Raw genomic sequence first — 18690 nt, 5'->3', positions numbered from 1 at the left:
GAGAGCCACCTCCGGGCTGGAAAAACTGGTGTCAGCCCAGCTCCAGGATTGAGCTGGGCTACAAAATGTGAACCGCCTACGTCAGGGGCCCGGGAAAGGATTATCCTGACCAACTAGACCAACTCAAACCTCATCAGTGTTTGGAATAACGCCGTTTAAAAGAACAGCGTTAGGTAATGCTGTTATTTTTTCAGTAACGGGGTAATCTAACTAATAACGGTTTCCGTCGTTACAACGCCGTTATCGTTACTGAACGTTAAATGCGGTGCGTTACTATGAAATGATTGAATACACTGTGTTATCCGTACGCCCCCCTGGCTCCATACTACACAAACTGCTAGTGAGGAGACCGGGTGGGTTAACAAAGAGATAAGCGATTTTATTTCTTATAGTGGTTTAAGATGTGTTTTAATCAGTGTGGATGACATTATAACTCAGTTAGCAGCAGTGACGTCTGTCAGCCAGAGCGCCTGTTAAGTGATGTTTCTTTTTCTTTCTCTCTCTCTGTTGTGTGAGCGTGCAAGTTGCCGCAGTAACCACCTATCAATCCACGGTTGAAACGTGCTTTCCCTGAGTTTGTTTGCAAGTGCTTGGAGTTTCCCGATCTCTATTATAAGTTATCATTTATGCACGTTATTAAACGGCTGCGATACGCGGGTTGCAACAGCTGTTTAACATGTCATCATCACGAGCGGAGTGTAAAATATTGTTCTTTTTCCTGGGATCTGTATGCTGCTGTGCATTTTATAGAAGGAAATAAACATCGGATAAATCCTTATTCCTCCTCTCATCGTCTCATGCTTCATAGTCTGACGTTTTTGGCCATAAGTGGTGTTTTGGCCGACACCCCTAAAGTGAATCCAGTGATATTAGCAGATCATCAAGGTACATCCACCAGTTTCCTCTACTACAAAGGTGGAGATATAAGCACTAGCCTACTTCAAATTCATTGAGGTCAAAGAATGTTTACTTTTGTTGAGAACAAAATACTTGAAGTGCAGGACAAACCTCTTGCTGTCTGTTGTTGTGCAATAAATATTGAATCTGTTCTACTCATTTCAACTGACTTGTGAAAACTGCTCCGAAAAATCCAAATTCTTTGACATATAGCAACTTTTTTACAGTTACGCAAACAGTTACTTTCCTTGGTAACCAGTCACTTCTATTATAAAGTAATTCAGTTACTAACTCAGTTACTTTTTTGGAACAAGTAGTGTTCAAAAACACAGAGACATGTCGCCAAACTGAATGCACAACTATGGAACTGTACAGTGAAGCAGCCGCCCCCCTCGTTAGTTTCAGTTTCAGTATACAGCCGACACAGTTAATATAACCACCGTATGGACAGCGTTTAAATAGAGCCTCTAATTCTTATCATCCTAAGTGCTTTGATGCAAATTAGCTAATTGCAGCAAGCTCTCCTCAGCACTACAAGTGCCGCAGCAAAAAAGCCACAGTAAAAGTTGATCGCTTTGTCAATTCATGCCTCTGACACGTCGACTCGCAACATAATGAGTCGAGGCTTTGAATTCAATGCTTGGGATGTTGAGCTCTTTGGCGATTTCCCGTGCCTTTTTATAGCCTACTATAGTCTCATCCCACCGCGTTCTCTCTCCCAGCGCAAAAACGCATGTCCCTGCCGCATCAGAGCGCACAACCAGTGTTCCACCCTAAAAAAAAGAAAAGAAACAAGGTGGACACAAGCCCTTAAGCTGAATGATCGCTCTGGCATTCCCTTACTGGACGCCAAATATTAGACCCCAAATATAAGACGACCCGACTTTTTACGACCTATTTGTAGGGGAAAACCCTGTCTTATATTAAAAACATCACCGCTGCATGTAACACTATTTCATTGGTGAAGTTTGTATTTATCAGAGTAGCGAGTTGCGAGACAAGTGCAGGCTGAGCTTTTTTTTTCAGCACCTCCTGTTGAGAATATGTTCCTGCGGCTATGTGCGCGTCTGTTTTATGTTGGCGAGCCTGAGTAAGTAGCCTATATTTTAGAGAAGTTTCACATCAGGCCAGCCTATTATGTAGCCTAGTGATGCGCCGAGTCCTTTTAATTATTTATTTTTGCCTCGCAAACGGCCGAGAGTCTAGCAGCATCTCATTCAAATAGGCTGCTGCATCCAAATCATCCTGCAATCACCAATTAGATACCAGACAAGTTGCCAGCGTGTCTGTTTCTCCCTAGCGCACAGCAAAGGAGATATATATTAGGCTACTCTTGTTAACTCGACGTCATTGAAAATGAGGGTCACCCCTCAATTGGTCTCTCGAGGATAAATAAAAGTTAAATGAAAAAATGAAATTATTATAAAATGTCACGCAAGAGAGACGATAAACAAATATGGTCAGTTAGATAAGGCAGATTCTTTGGAACAACTAAAAAAGGCAAAAGTTGATGATGATGTGAACAACTTGTTTGTGCTTTTAAGACGCCTGAACGCAAGAAACAAGTCTTTGAGGAAGGAAACTCATCAGACCAGCAAGATTTTTCCAATCTTCTATTGTCAAATTTTGGTGAGCCTGTGCGAATTATAGCCTCAGTTTCCTTTTCTTGGCTGACAGGAGTGGCACCCGGTGGGGGCTTCTGCTGCTGTAGCTCATCTGCTTCAAGGTTGGATGTGTGTGCATTCAAAGATGGTATTCTGCACATCTTGGTTGTAACAACTGGTTATTAAGTACGGGCCCTCAACTTATTGTTATCCACCATACTTATTCTTATGCCACATTTTCGAGCGCTTTCTCCTCCCACACCGTTGCACGTAGAACGCACGCCGTTGTCCCTACCCCACGGGGTGTGCTATTATTCAGTTTCTTGATTTTCCACAAGGGGGCGCTGTTATAAAGTCCTGACTGAAAACACTTTGGGAGGCCACGCCCCGCACACAGTAGGTCCGATTGACTTGACATTTCTTACACAGATGTACGTTAGGGTGCTCTACAAAAAAGTCTCTGGGACCAAATAATCCACCTGGGAATATTTTTTGCAAATTAGCATAAACTAAAAAACAGGGTTTTTACCACAACTTCCTCAAATTTCACTGCAGGGGTTGACACTAAGGTTTCAAAAGCACTTGCCCATAGGGCAAGTACAGGTAATGTTTTACTTGCCCGAATGTCGTGTTCACTTGCCCAAAAAAACTGTTAAACAATGATATATATAGGCTAATTAAATTATACATTTTAGCGAACCTTATCTCTTAAATGCAAACACTGCTTTCTGTCTCATCCTGACCACATACAACCAACAACAATTCATATAAGCCTAGATATCATGACATCACACTACACCAAGCGCTTGGTCCTGCTGCAGCATTGTAAAAGGGCCTCTTTTTGCCATGCACCTGGCCTGGTTTTGGGGGTCTCAGAAAACTCACATTGTGTGAAAAAGTGATAGTCTGCCATAAAATTATTAAAGTCCACCATGTTAAAGCTATTACCCAGTTATACTGTAAGTAGGGAGGGGGATCATTAATTTCTATTCATATTGATACCATTATAAAGACTACACAATCCAAATCTTTATTGATACTTTTCTATTATTTTGTTAAAAGAGAACTGGTATTATTGCTTTAATTGCTTATAAGATTAGAAGAGCTAAGGATAGGACTTTAAACAGGTCAAAATTCCATATTTAGGCCTACTAATAATGTTCAGTGTTTCCCCCAGGAAATGTCTTAGTCAAGGTGGTCACTGTCTAGCCGTACAGGAGGCGCGTCGAAAATTTTGGGGGTATTTTGCTCAAAGATGCCAATGCGCACTAAAGAAATAGTTCTGTTTATTTGAATGACACTGACCTTACACTTGTGCAATTTTGTTTTATATGTGCACATTTTGTGCAAACATGCAGACAAAAAAAATACAATTAAAGAAATTCTACTGTTTTGGTGCAATACCATGCAGACACTAAATAAAAATAATGGACCATACACTTAACATGTGTATGCACATCAAAGTGCTTTTTAAAGTTCCTTTTTGGATGGGGGGCTGTTGTGAGATTATTGTGGTCAATAGGCATACTGTGATGCGATTAATTCATATATGGTTATTATTATCCTACTTGCTTGATTTCTTTTTAAATGCAGAGGTTATTGGTTGTTTTGGAACATGTATTTCCAAATTTAAAACATAAAAATAAAGCAGCATTTAAAATTCAGAAAAATTAATCTTGTCGGCCTACACAAGCATGCTGTTTGAAAATGACTAATGCATTTCAAAGACAGTTACAGTGTGCACTTCTGTAAACTTACTGAAAGGTGCCTGGGCCATCACTCTCATGCATGTATCAGACTTTTCTCTGCGCTGTATGAGCCGATAAGTTGTGTTGCCACGGTGATGTGGAGTCTTAAACTAGTCTAGCTTTGCAAAGCACTTCTTTCTGTTCAGCTAAATATATCCCCATAGAACCGCACTGCGTTTATTATCGCCACCGGTTAAATTTCGGTTTGCTGCTGCTCGTTTACTCTCCCGCGTACATGTCGTAGTCGCGCGCGCAGAGCCCCTGACACAGAGCAGCTGATAGTCTGAGCAGAGAGAAACGCTTGGAGACATATGTGCACATTTATTTACCGCAAATCACGGCCTTTCGCGCATTTCTGACCATGAAAAATCACACATCGCGCTTGCTAGTACATTAATTGTGCAGCACTAAAAATAAAAAAATTTAAGATTTAATTTTTAATTTTGAATTTTTTTGGTCGGTCAGTAGTCAAGGCGGGGGGCTGGTTTTGCTAAGGCGGTCGCCTTAACTATAAAGCGCTGGGTGAAACACTGATGTTATATTGCTGGGGAAACAAGTTTTTCACCCAAACTGTATTATTCAAGCTTCTCACGAAAAACTAAAATTTCTTTTTTTCTTGATGTTACATTTGAACACATCATGATGTCATTTTATTGACCTGTGCCTAATAATCATTTTACTGAGCCGACCTGAACACATCACGTTTGAACCGTTTGCGATTTTTTTTTAAAGCCAACTAGTTCTTATCCTGCAGATTTTAATATGAATTTAAAAACTATCACATTTTTTAACTGCGGGACTTGCTACACAGTCTCTCGTTTGCGTTTGTTGATCACCGCTGCTTTGAATGAATGATGAGACGGTGCCGAGCCCGTCTGCAGCATGGGTGGCAGCGGCTCAGAGGACGGATTTTTTTTTTTGGAGACAGAGTTGAAGCGGGTTGAAGGAGTTTCTTCAAGACAGTCGAAGGTACAACAATTTACAGTCTATGATGCAGACCAGTGATGGAATAATTCGCCAAAGTAGGCCTAATTAGTTGAAGATGACCCGACTCTACTCGATATTTAAAATTACATCATGTGATCTACTGGACTCCATAGCGGTATCGATAAGCTCAAACGTTATTGATTTCTGGGGTTTGAATATAGCGGAACCAGGTCCGTAGCCTAATAGAGCCGGCTTTTGGAACGTAGACAGCGAAACTGCGCGCACACAGGCTGTTGTGTGTGTGTGAGTGAGTGAGTGAGTGAGAGTGTGAGAGAGAGAGAGAGAGAGAGAGAGAGAGAGAGAGAGAGAGAGAGAGAGAGAGAGAGAGAGAGAGAGAGCGCAGCTGCTCAATAGCCGATCTATTTTGTGTGAGTTAGCTGGGAAAAAATGTTTTGCGGACTCTAAAACACATGAATAAATAGCTTAGACTACATGGATAGCTTGAACAACATGGCCGCCATTGACCAAAACGTTTACACGGATGGGGCTTATCAGCAAATTGGCCATAACTCATTGACCATAGGTCATATCATCATACAACTTGCTGGATATGTGCAAAAGACATGTGGTAGCATGTAGGGGTGTAACGATCCATCGATGTAGATCGATCCATCGATTTGCGAACGATCCAACTGAATCGATACAACGTCCAAACATCGATACAAATCGATGTTGTATATGCTTTTATTTTGACAATGTCCTTGCCCGGGTGTTTGTGACACCATTTCCGCCCGACCGCAGCAGGCTTTTCACGCTTGTTATGATTATCAAAGTTCATTTCGGACACTGAAACCATCGGTAACAGACCTGTCTGTGTTTGCACCATGGGCAGAGGATCATATATCCCCGCTGACAGAGCAGTCGAGCCGGCGCTTACCGGGGCAGCGCGCCGCTCGACAGGCTCGCGGGGTTAGCAGCCGAGCTAGCGGGGCATTCGGCTGTTATCCCCGCGGGCTGTCCAGCACTGCGCTGCGTGGCTCGCAGTGTAAAGTTCCAAGAATGCGCGGCTCGGCTGCTCTCTCAGCGGTGAGAAGCTCCTGCGCTCCCCGGGGCGGTCACTCTCTCCGCGGGGTGAATTTACAAGCCACCGCAGCCTCAGCTAAAGAGGATAGCTCTATTAGGCTAATGAGCTAAGCTAGCGAGGAATCCACCAATTCAGTCCTGTGCCCTGAAACCCCACACGGCCCAAAACTACTCAAATGTCACTCCAAGCATTGTTTACTGCCACTACACCTTAAGATATGAATAATAGTAAGAGATTGAAATATATTAATCTTATGAAAGATATTAATCTTATGAATGATATTAAGCTTATGAAAGATATTAATCTTTCAATCAAATAATTCAAGCTAATATTTTTTAGCTGTATTTTACATAGATAGAGGTATTTTATAAGGAAGTCCCCTTGACATTAAATAAAATGTCATCAAAAAGAGGGAAATAGCCGAGGTAGCAGCTTAAATTTGTTGTTTATCCTGTTAATTTCAAGATCTTTAGTGTTCAGAATGCATAAAAATTGTTTAAAATTATACAAACAATTAAGAAGGCTATTCTATTATCAACATGTATTGTTAGATAACGAGATAGGCCATCTTGTGTTCAATGGGCATATAATATCGTCTCATATCGATCTCAGGCCCCTGAATCGAATCGAAATCGTATCGCAGCAGATTTTAGATATCGGCAAATATCATATCGTTGTCTAATGAATCGATTTAATATCAATAATAATAATTGATAGGTTTTATATAGCGCTTTATTGCCTAGGCACTCAAAGACGCTTTACAGGGTTCCTGATTCAATTCGTTCACACACAGTCATACCGGTGGTGGTAAACTACGAGAGTAGCCACAGCTGCCCTGGGGCAGACTGACGGAAGCGTAGCTGCCATTCAGCGCCAACGGCCCCTCCGACCACCACCTCAAACATACAGCTATATAATATCGTATCGTGATGAAAGCAGCGATTTACACCCCTAGTAGCATGTCCCTCAAAGCTTGTTGGGATTAACCCATAGGGTTTGACAGGTCATGCCTTTTGCCCCTGACTCTGATTGAGTTGAAATTTCTTAACACATGTACAGCTCACAATGCTCTGTAATAAAGCCTCTTGGACCACAGGGGTCAGCCATGATTTTTTTTTTCCTTCCATAATTTGCGTTACCTGAACTACAGTCAAGTGACATCTACATTGTGGATTTCCAACCTATCATCACCAAATTGTGTACACAGCATTAGGGGACCAACATACACATGTGTATAAAGTTTTAGCGAAATAGCTCAAAAAACATGGCCACCCTTAACTAAAACGTCTTTGCAAAAGCAGCCATTTTTCTGCAGATCTGCCACGATTGCAACCTTCAATTGGCCACAACTTGCGCGTAGCGGCGGTTCGTAGAAGCGTTTGAGCCCGGCTGATGGGTTAGGCTCCGCCAATGCGGGGCTGGCGGTCGGCGCCGGGGGGGCCCGTGCGGGATTTTCTAGTTTGAGTTACTGTTGCCTTTCTATCATCTCGAACCAGTCTGCTCATCCTCCTCTGACCCTTTGACAACATGGCATTTTCCTCCACACAACTGCTGCTCACTGAATATTTTTTCTTTTTCAGACCATTTTATGTAAACCTTAGAGATTTGGTGTGTGAAAATCCTAGTAGACCAGCAGTTTCTGAAATACTCAGATCAGCCCATCTGTCACCATCAACATTGCCATGTTCAAAGTCACTTAAATCTCCTTTCTTCCCCATTCTGTTATTCGGTTCGGTCCTGTCCAGGTCCACATGCCTAAATGCATGGAGTTGCTGCCATGCGATTGGCTGATTATATGTGTTATATGTGTTAACAAGAATTTGAACCGTTGTACCTAATAAAGTGGCCGGTGAGTGTGAGTGTGTGTGTGTGTGAGTGTGTGTGTCACCGGCCACTTTATTAGGGACAGCGGTTCAATTTCATTTATCAGCCAATCACATGGCAGAAACTCAATGCATTTAGGCATGTAGCACTGGACAGGACAACTTATTGAAGTTAAAACCGAGCAGAATGGGGAAGAAAGGGGGTTTAAGTGACTTTGAACATGGCAATGTTGATGGTGCCAGAAGGGCTGATCTGAGTATTTCAGAAACTGCTGATATACTGGGATTTTCACTCACAACCATCTCTAGGGTTTACAGAGAATGGTCCGAAAAATAAAAAATATCCAGTGAGCAGCATTTTTGTGGACGTAAAATGCCTTGTTGAAGTCAGAGGTCAGAGGAGAATGGGCAGATTGGTTCGTGATGATAGAAAGGCAACAGTAACTCAAATAACCACTTGTTACAACCAGGGTATGCAGAATACCATCTCTGAATGCAAAACACGACCAACCTTGAAGCAGATGGGCTACAGCAACAGAAGACCCCACCGGGTGCCACTCCTGTCAGCTAAAAACAGGAAAATGAGGCTACAATTCTCACAGGATCACCAATATTTGACAATAGAAGATTGAAAAATCATGCCTGGTCTAATAAGTATCGATTTCAGTTGCGACATTCAGATGGCAGGTTCAGAATTTGGCATAAACAACATGAAAGTATGGATCCATTCTGCCGTGTACCATCAACCATGCCATGTTCAAAGTCACCTAAACCCCCTTTCTTCCCCATTCTGATGCTTGGTTTGACTTCAGTACATTGTCTTGACCATGTCTAAATGTATAAATGCATTAAATTGCTGCCATGTGATTGGCTGATTAGCTTTTTGTTTTTATAAGCCATTGAACAGGTGTACCTAATAAAGTGGCCGGTGAGTGTGTGTGTGTGTGTGTATATATACACACACACACTGTGTTCCAAATTTTTATGCAAATTGGATTGAAGTGTCATAAACATTACATTTTTTGTTTTTCAATAAAACTTATGTATGATATTGTGTATCGATGGCACCTTGGATCATGGAAATCAATCTCATACACCTGTGATAATTAGTTTGCCAGGTAAGCCCAATCAAAGGAAATCTACTTAAGAAGGACGTTCCACATTATTAAGCAGGCCACATGTTTCAAGCACTATGGGAAAGAAAAAGGATCTCTCTGCTGCTGAAAAGCGTCAAATAGTTCAATACCTTGGACAAGGTATGAAAACAATAGATATTTCAAAGAAACTGAAGCGTGATCATCGTACTGTGAAGAGACGCGTGCAGGGACGTTGGAACTATTTTCTTAGGGGGGGTGCTGTAAATTGGGCGAGGTGCAGTGCTATCAGACAAAGCAGCAGGCTACTGGTTAAAATTAGCAATCTATAACCGTGATAAAATAGCCTACTTATATAAAATAATTTGATTAGAATTACGCTATTAAAACAAACTATAAAAGCAAATAACATTTAAGAATTTTCCAAAGTAGCCTATCCTTATAGCCTTTTAAAAAAAAAAAAATCGTGAATTTGAAGGACATAGGTTTGATTAAACATTTGGTTGTGACACTTTATAAGTGGGGTTCTGGGGGTACTCCCCCAGAATTTTTTGAGCATTAAATGCTTAATTTCCTGCATTCTGGTGAATTTTTCTGCGATCTCCGTTAGTTTCAGTTTACAGTCGACAAAGTTACAATCACAACGACCGCATGGACAGCGTTAAAATAAAGCCTCTCATTCTTATTATCCTAAGGGCTTTGATCCAAATGATGATATCTAAACATTACGGCGGCGCGTAAAAGGACAGTGCAGTTGGCAATCTCTCCTCAGCATTGCAATTGCAACAGCGAAAAAGTCGATCGCACAGCCGATTCCTGCCTCTGACATGTTGACTCGCAACATAATGGGTCGAGGCTTTGCATTGGCTTTGGCGATTTCCCGTGCCTCTTTTTTCTCTCCACACAAAGCGTTCTCTCTCCCATTGCACACACGCATGCCCCGGCCGCTTCTGAGAGCACAGCGAGTGTTGGTTCCACCCGAAAAAATTAAATTAAATTAACACAACTTGGACACAGGCCCTGAAGCTGAATGACCGCTCTGGTAACGGGCAGTCCATTACTGGACGCCGAATACTAGACGACCCGACTTTTTTACGACCTTACGAAGTGTTAATAAGTTCACCTATAGGCCTACTGATGCATTCGCGCTCACTGGCCGGCGGGGACACACTTCTTATCAGCAGTAACTTGGCACGATACCGGGCAGCACGCACCTCGGAGGAGCAGGTGCGCAGGTGAACGTTGGATCCTGTCAGCGCGCGTCTCTCTCTCTTCCCCCCCGCCCCCCTGTGGTAGGGCGCTTAGCAGACAGAGGGAACGTATAGTGTATAGTACACGGTCTGCCAGGCTGAAGTTAGCCTACCTATTACTTTGTGCCATTAACCTGGATTTTTAATGATAACCTAATGCTCATTAGTGTGCACCCCTCAGCACTCTGACTCTACCGAAGTGCGCATGGGAAGGCGGGACACAAACGTAATCTTGTCCTGAGCACGGTGAAGAAATGCGACGGGCATATTTGTAATATAGCCTATACAGTATATAGCCTATATAAGCTATACTGTATATATTATTGTGACTTCCAACGTTCCTGGACGTGTGGCTGATTCAGAGCACAGACAGGTTTGTGCAGATAAAGGCATAATGAGGAAGGTTTCTGCCAGACAAATTCATCAGATAAGGAGAGCAGCTGCTAAAATGCCGTTACAGAGCAGCAGACAGGTATTTGAAGCCGCTGGTGTCTCTGGAGTCCCGCGAACCTCAAGGTGTAGGATCCTCCAGAGGTTTGCAGCTGTGCATACACCTATTATTCGGCCACCCCTAAACAATGCTCACAAGCAGAAACGGTTGCAGTGGGCTCAGAAATACATGAAGACTAATTTACAAACTTTCTTGTTTACTGATGAGCAGTGTTGGGAACGTTACTTTAAAAAAGTAATTAGTTATAGTTACTCAGTACTTGTTCCAAAAAGTAACTGAGTTAGTAACTGAATTATTTTCTAATAGAAGTAACTACACTCAACAAAAATATAAACGCAACACTTTTGTTTTTGCTCCCATTTTTCATGAGATGGACTTAAAGATCTAAAATTCATTCCAGATACACAATATTACCATTTCTCTCAAACATTGTTCACAAATCTGTCTAAATGTGTGATAGTGAGCACTTCTGCTTTGCTGAGATAATCCATCCCACCTCACAGGTGTGCCACATCAAGATGCTGATCTGACATCATGATTTGTGCACAGGTGTGCCTTAGACTGTCCACAATAAAAGGCCACTCTGAAATGTGCATTTTTTTGCTTTATTGGGGGTCTGGGGACTCAGAACCAGTCAGTATCTGGTGTGACCACCATTTGCCTCATGCAGTGCAACACATCTTCTTCGCATAGAGTTTATCAGATTGTCAATTGTGGCCTGTGGAATGTTGGTCCACTCCTCTTCAATGGCTGTGCGAAGTTGCTGGAGACGGCTTATGGTGGAGAAATGAACATTCAATGCACGAGCAACAGATCTGGTTGACATTCCTGCTGTTAGCATGCCAATTGCACGCTCCCTCAATGCTTGTGGCATCTGTGGCATTTTGCTGTGAGACAAAACTGCACATTTCAGGGTGGCCTTTTATTGTAGACAGTCTAAGGCACACCTGTGCACTAATCATGATGTCAGATCAGCATCTTGATGTGGCACACCTGTGAGGTGGGATGGATTATCTCAGCAAAGCAGAAGTGCTCACTATCACACATTTAGACAGATTTGTGAACAATGTTTGAGAGAAATGGGACAATTGTGTATCTGGAATGAATTTTAGATCTTTAAGTCCATCTCATGAAAAATGGGAGCAAAAACAAAAGTGTTGCGTTTATATTTTTGTTGAGTGTAGTTACCAGGGAAAGTAACTATTTGCGTTAGCCTACTGTAAAAAAAAAAAGTTGTTGTATGTCAACAAATTTGGATTTTTCTGAGCAGTTTTCACAAGTCAGTTGAAATGAGTAGAACAGACAGGTAGGCCTACTTGTAGGCTACATAACCTTCAATATTTATTGCACATCAACAGACAGTAAGAGGTTTATCCTGCACTTCAAGTAGGATTGCCTATTTTGTTCTCAACAAAAGTAGTAGAGGAAACTGCTGAATGTACCGTGCTGATCTGCTATCACTGGATTCACTTCAGGGGTGTCGGCTAAAACACCACTTAATAAGGCCAAAAACGTCAGACTATGAAGCATGAGACGATGAGAGGAGTAAGGATTTATCCTATGTTTATTTCCTTCTAACATGCACAGCAGCATACAGATCCCAGGAAAATAACAGTAGCAATATTCGGCTCGTGATGACACGCAAAACAGCTGTTGCAACCGGTGAATCGCGGCTGTTTAATAACGTGCATAAATTATAATTTATAGAGATCGGGAAACTCCATGCACTTACTCACAAGGGCGATGCAAACAAACTCAGGGAGAGCAAGTTTCAACCGTGGATTGATAGGTGGTTACTGCGGCAACGCGCACGCTCACACAACAGAGAGAGAAAGAAAAAGAAACTTCACTAAACAGGCGCTCCGGCTGACTGACGTGATGGCGCTAACTGACAGTTATAATGTCATCCACACTGAATAAAACACATCTTAAAACAGTATAAGAAATAACAATCGCTTATCTTGTTGTTAACCCACCGGTCTCCTTACTAGCAGTTTGTGTAGTATGGAGCCAGGGTGCTTTCGGATTACACAGTTTATTCAATCAATTCATAGTAACGCACCGCATTTAACGTTCAGTAACGATAACGGCGTTGTAACGACGGATAAAGTAATTAGTTAGATTACGCCGTTACTGAAAAAAGAACGGCGTTACCCAACGCCGTTATTTTAAACGGCGTTATTCCCAACACTGCTGATGAGTGCCGTGCAACCCTAGATGGTCGGATGGATGGAGTAGTGGATGGTTGGTGAATGGCCACCATGTCCCAACAAGGCTGCGACGTCAGCAAGGAGGTGGTGGAATAATGTTTTGGTCTGGAATCATGGGGAGAGATCTGGTAGGCCCCTTTAGGGGTGAAAATGACCTTGGCAAAGTATGTTGAGTTTCTGACTGACCACTTTCTTCCGTGGTACAAAAAGAAGAACCGTGCCTTCCGTAGTAAAATCATCTTCATGCATGACAATGCACCATCTCATGCAGCAAAAAATACCTCTGTGTCATTGGCTGCTATGGGCATAAAAGGAGAGAACCTCATGGTGTGGCCCCCATCTTCCCCTGACCTTAACCCTATTGAGAACCTTTGGAGCATCCTCAAGCAAAATATCTATGAGGTTATGAGGCAGTTCACATCAAAACAGCAGCTATGGGAGGCTATTCTGACATCCTGCAAAGATATTCAAGCAGAAACTCTCCAAAAACTCACAAGTTCAATGGATACAAGAATTGTGAAGGTGATAAAGAACATGTAACTTGGCCTGTTTAGATGTTTTTGATTGAAATTGCTTTTGATTTCACTAAATATGACCTCCACATTCTGCAAATTCAACAAATGGCCATTTTTAGTTCTTTACAACCTACAAAATGTTTTGAAACTCTGTTGTGCATAATAATTTGGAACAGTGCATTTGGAGTTTTTTATTTTTGAAAAAAAAATACTGTTATCATTGGGAGGTTTTTTCAATAAAATGTGAATCATACTTTAACGGTTGATGACTTAAATTACACTGTCTGTCATTTGCATCGACTATTTAGGAAAATCTGAGAAAAATATAATTTGCAACACGGTGTATATACACTCAACAAAAATATAAACGCAACACTTTTGTTTTTGCTCCCATTTTCATGAGATGGACTTAAAGATCTAAAATTCATTCCAGATACACAATATTACCATTTCTCTCAAACATTGTTCACAAATCTGTCTAAATGTGTGATAGTGAGCACTTCTGCTTTGCTGAGATAATCCATCCCACCTCACAGGTGTGCCACATCAAGATGCTGATCTGACATCATGATTAGTGCACAGGTGTGCCTTAGACTGTCCACAATAAAAGGCCACCCTGAAATGTGCAGTTTTGTCTCACAGCAAAATGCCACAGATGCCACAAGCATTGAGGGAGCGTAGGGCTGCACGATATTGCCCAAAATGATTATCACGATTATTTTGGTCAATATTGATATCACGATATTTTACCACGATTATTCAGTAATTGTAGTGAGTAAAATATTTTTATTGGATTGTCACGTAAACATAACAGCGCTTTCATATCCATGTGATCGGCTATGCAATATTACTGATAATGTACATATATTTGCATAAATATAATAAATATTTACCTGAAGTCAATGCATTTCCACAAAGAAAATATAAATCAAAATATTGCACCAAAACTTTACTCAAAATCAAATCAACAGAGCACTGCTTTAACTTTTCCTTGTGCTACATTTCTGTTGAATAACACATCTTTGTTTCCTCACCTGACCTCATTGCATCTCCTAAAAGCAAAAATATAAAATATTTTACTCCATTCATTGTACCTGCATGATGGATGTGTATAAAACTTGATTTTGAACTAAATAAAATTGTGCCCACAATGTATAACTAAAATAAGTATATTATGAGCTGCGCCCTGTCAAAATAAATCACAACCTATATGGCTCTACTATGTCGGAATTTAATTTGAAAGGACGGAGACGGGAAGTGGCAGGTAACACTCAGCAACACGTTAGTTAAATGTTGCTGCCTCTCATGCCTTTACTCCCAACGCGAGGTTTCATCTTCGCTTCAGGTCGTGTGTACGCTGAGGCACTGACTGTATGGAGTTATTAGCAACCCTGGGAGCTTGTCTAATAACTGGAATAGTCATTGCAAACCCACTAGGTTCTTATGTAATGAAAACATAGTTCAATACGCCAGCAAATAGGAACGACCAAGGATACGAACTAGCAACGGTGGAATAGTCTACTCGCCCAGCTAGACTGCTTCAGCTGACTGAAGGCTCCGGCTCAGCTGTTAGCCACAGAGCTACTGTTTTGCTAACACAACTCAAGACTCGCACACTGTACAAACAGTAAATCGGCCAACATGCTTAACCAGAGCTCCATCTAGCTAACAAAGCATTATTCCCCAAAATCTATAACAATTCACGGAGAAAATGACTGCCGAACATTTACATGGCGGGCTGCAGCCTGAAGCAAAACGTACTCACGTCGTCTTGCTGGAGTCCTGTCGGACATTAACCATGACTCCTGTGTTCCCTGCTCTCCTGATACATGCAAAGACGTGTTGAAAAAGTATTCCATTGTTTTCTGAACGAGTAGCCCTGTTTGTGGACGTCTATCCATCAAAACTATGACGTAGGTCCTTAGGTGACCCGTTCGCTATACATTATACTCTTGACAGCGGTCTGTCTGGCTGGATAACAGACCTGGCAAAGTGTCATGTAATAATGGGTTATAAATCCGGTCCCACACAAAAAAAGAGACTAACAAGGGGATGTATGTGATTTCAAAAGCGCAGATGTCTGCTCTCGCTCGCGCGATAAGCAGCAGCAGCTTGCTTCTTCGCGCGGCTCTTGGAGTGCTTTCTGTCTATGCGGGCAGAAAATTGTTCACACTTTGGGGGCGGAGCCACTGGACTTTGATTGACAGCTCTCGGGGAACCTGGGGTTGCCAGGTTGGAGCATGAACAGGCACATGATCAGCGAGTGGTTTGGGGAGGGATTGATTTGCTTCGCAGCTGAGCACACATTTAAAATATCGCACATTCATGTACACGTCATCGTGGGAAGCCAATATCGTCATCGCGATGAAAATTCGATATATTGTGCAGCCCTAGAGCGTGCAATTGGCATGCTGACAGCAGGAATGTCAACCAGATCTGTTGCTCGTGCATTGAATGTTCATTTCTCCACCATAAGCCGTCTCCAAAGGCGTTTCAGAGAATATGGCAGTACATCCAACCGGCCTCACAACCGCAGACCACGTGTAACCACACCAGCCCAGGACCTCCACATCCAGCAGGTTCACCTCCAAGATCGTCTGAGACCAGCCACTGAGACAGCTGCTGAAACAATTGGTTTGCATAACCAAACAATTTCTGCACAAACTGTCAGAAACCGTCTCAGGGAAGCTCAACTGCATGCTCGTCGTCCTCATCGGGGTCTTGACCTGACTCCAGCTCGTCGCCGTAACAGACTTGAGTGGGCAAATGCTCACATTCGATGGCGTCTGGCACGTTGGAGAGGTGTTCTCTTCACGGATGAATCTCGGTTTACATTGTTCAGGGCAGATGGCAGACAGCGTGTGTGGCGTCGTGTGGGTGAGCGCTTTGCTGATGTCAATGTATATATATATACATATATATATATATATATACATACATATATATATATATATATATATATACATATATATATATATAATATATATATATATATGTATATATGTGTATACATACAGGTCCTTCTCATATAATTAGCATATTGTGATAAAGTTGATTATTTTCCATAATGTAATGATAATAATTGAACTTTCATATATTTTAGATTCATTGCACACCAACTGAACTATTTCAGGTCTTTTGTTGTTTTAATACTGATGATTTTGGCATACAGCTCATGAAAACCCCAAATTCTTATCTCAAAAAATGTGCATATCATGAAAAGGTACTCTAAACGAGCTCTTAACCTAATCATCTGAATCAACTAATTAACTCTAAACACCTGCAAAAGATTCCTGAGGCTTTTAAAAACTCCCAGCCTGGTTCATTACTCAAAACCGCAATCATGGGTAAGACTGCCGACCTGACTAATGTCCAGAAGGCCATCATTGACACCCTCAAGCCCATTCGCTCAGAAATTTCTTTCTGTGTCTTATCCTCTTGTAAGACACAGAAAGAAATTTCTGAGCGAATAGGCTGTTCCCAGAGTGCTGTATCAAGGCACCTCAGTGGGAAGTCTGTGAAAAAGTGTGCCAGAAAACGCTGCACAACCAGAAGAGGTGACCGGACCCTGAGGAGGATTGTGGAGAAGGGCCGATTCCAGACCTTGGGGGACCTGCGGAAGCAGTGGACTGAGTCTGGAGTAGAAACATCCAGAGCCACCGTGCACAGGCGTGTGCAGGAAATGGGCTACAGGTGCCGCATTCCCCAGGTCAAGCCACTTTTGAACCAGAAACAGCGGCAGAAGCGCCTGACCTGGGCTACAGAGAACCAGCAATGGACTGTTGCTCAGTGGTCCAAAGTACTTTTTTCAGATGAAAGCAAATTTTGCATGTCATTCGGAAATCAAGGTGCCAGAGTCTGGAGGAAGACTGGGGAGAAGGAAATGCCAAAATGCCTGAAGTCCAGTGTCAAGTACCCGCAGTCAGTGATGGTCTGGGGTGCCATGTCAGCTGCTGGTGTTGGTCCACTGTGTTTTATCAAAGGCAGGGTCAATGCAGCTAGCTATCAGGAGAGTTTGGAGCACTTCATGCTTCCATCTGCTGAAAAGCTTTATGGAGATGAAGATTTCATTTTTCAACAAGACCTGGCACTTGCTCACAGTGCCAAAACCACTGGTAAATGGTTTACTGACCATGGTATTACTGTGCTCAATTGGCCTGCCAACTCTCCTGACCTGAACCCCATAGAGAATCTGTGGGATATTGTGAAGAGGAAGTTGAGAGACACCAGACCCAACACTGTGGATGAGCTTAAGGGCGCTATCGAAGCATCGTGGGCCTCCATAACACCTCAGCAGTGCCACAGGCTGATTGCCTCCATGCCACGCCGCATTGAAGCAGTCATTTCTGCGAAAGGATTCCTGACCAAGTATTGAGTGCATAACTGAACATAATTATTTGAAGGTTGACTTTTTTGTATTAAAAACACTTTTCTTTTATTGGTCGGATGAAATATGCTAATTTTTTGAGATAGGGATTTTTGGTTTTTCTTTACTTTTTTGCCAAAATCATCAATATTAAAACAATAAAAGGCTTGAATTACTTCAGTTGTGTGTAATGAATCTAAAATATATGAAAGTCTAATGTTTATCAGTACATTACAGAAAATATTGAACTTTATCACAATAGGCTAGTTATATGAGAAGGACCTGTATATGTATACATATTTATATATACACATATATACATATATGTATACATACATATATATATGTATACATATATATATATATATATATGTATACATATATATATATATATATGTATACATACACATATATATATATATACATACATACATATATATACATACATACATACATACATACATACATACATACATATATATACATATATATATATATACAGTCATATGAAAAAGTTTGGGAACCCCTCTCAGCCGGCATTATAATTGACTCTGCTTTCACAAAAAATATATAAAAGTGGTATGTCTTTAATTTACCAGGAACAGCTAAGTACTGGGATGTTTTCCAAACAAAGATTTTTTGAAAAGCAGTATTTGGTTGTATGAAATAAAATAAAATGTGAAAAACTGGCTGTGCAAAAATATGGGTACCCTTGTGGTTT

General features: G+C 41.6%; 1 protein-coding gene across 2 annotated transcripts in view; it reads right to left on the bottom strand.

Annotated features, from left to right (window-relative positions):
* Positions 1 to 18690, bottom strand: part of dus1l (dihydrouridine synthase 1-like) — a 117816-nt gene that overhangs the window by 24496 nt on the left and 74630 nt on the right. The window lies entirely within an intron of this gene.

This window comes from Ammodytes marinus, assembly GCF_949987685.1.
Source record: "Ammodytes marinus genome assembly, chromosome: 16".
In the NCBI taxonomy this organism is placed as follows: domain Eukaryota; kingdom Metazoa; phylum Chordata; class Actinopteri; order Uranoscopiformes; family Ammodytidae; genus Ammodytes; species Ammodytes marinus.
This window is presented reverse-complemented; position numbering and strand designations above follow the sequence as displayed.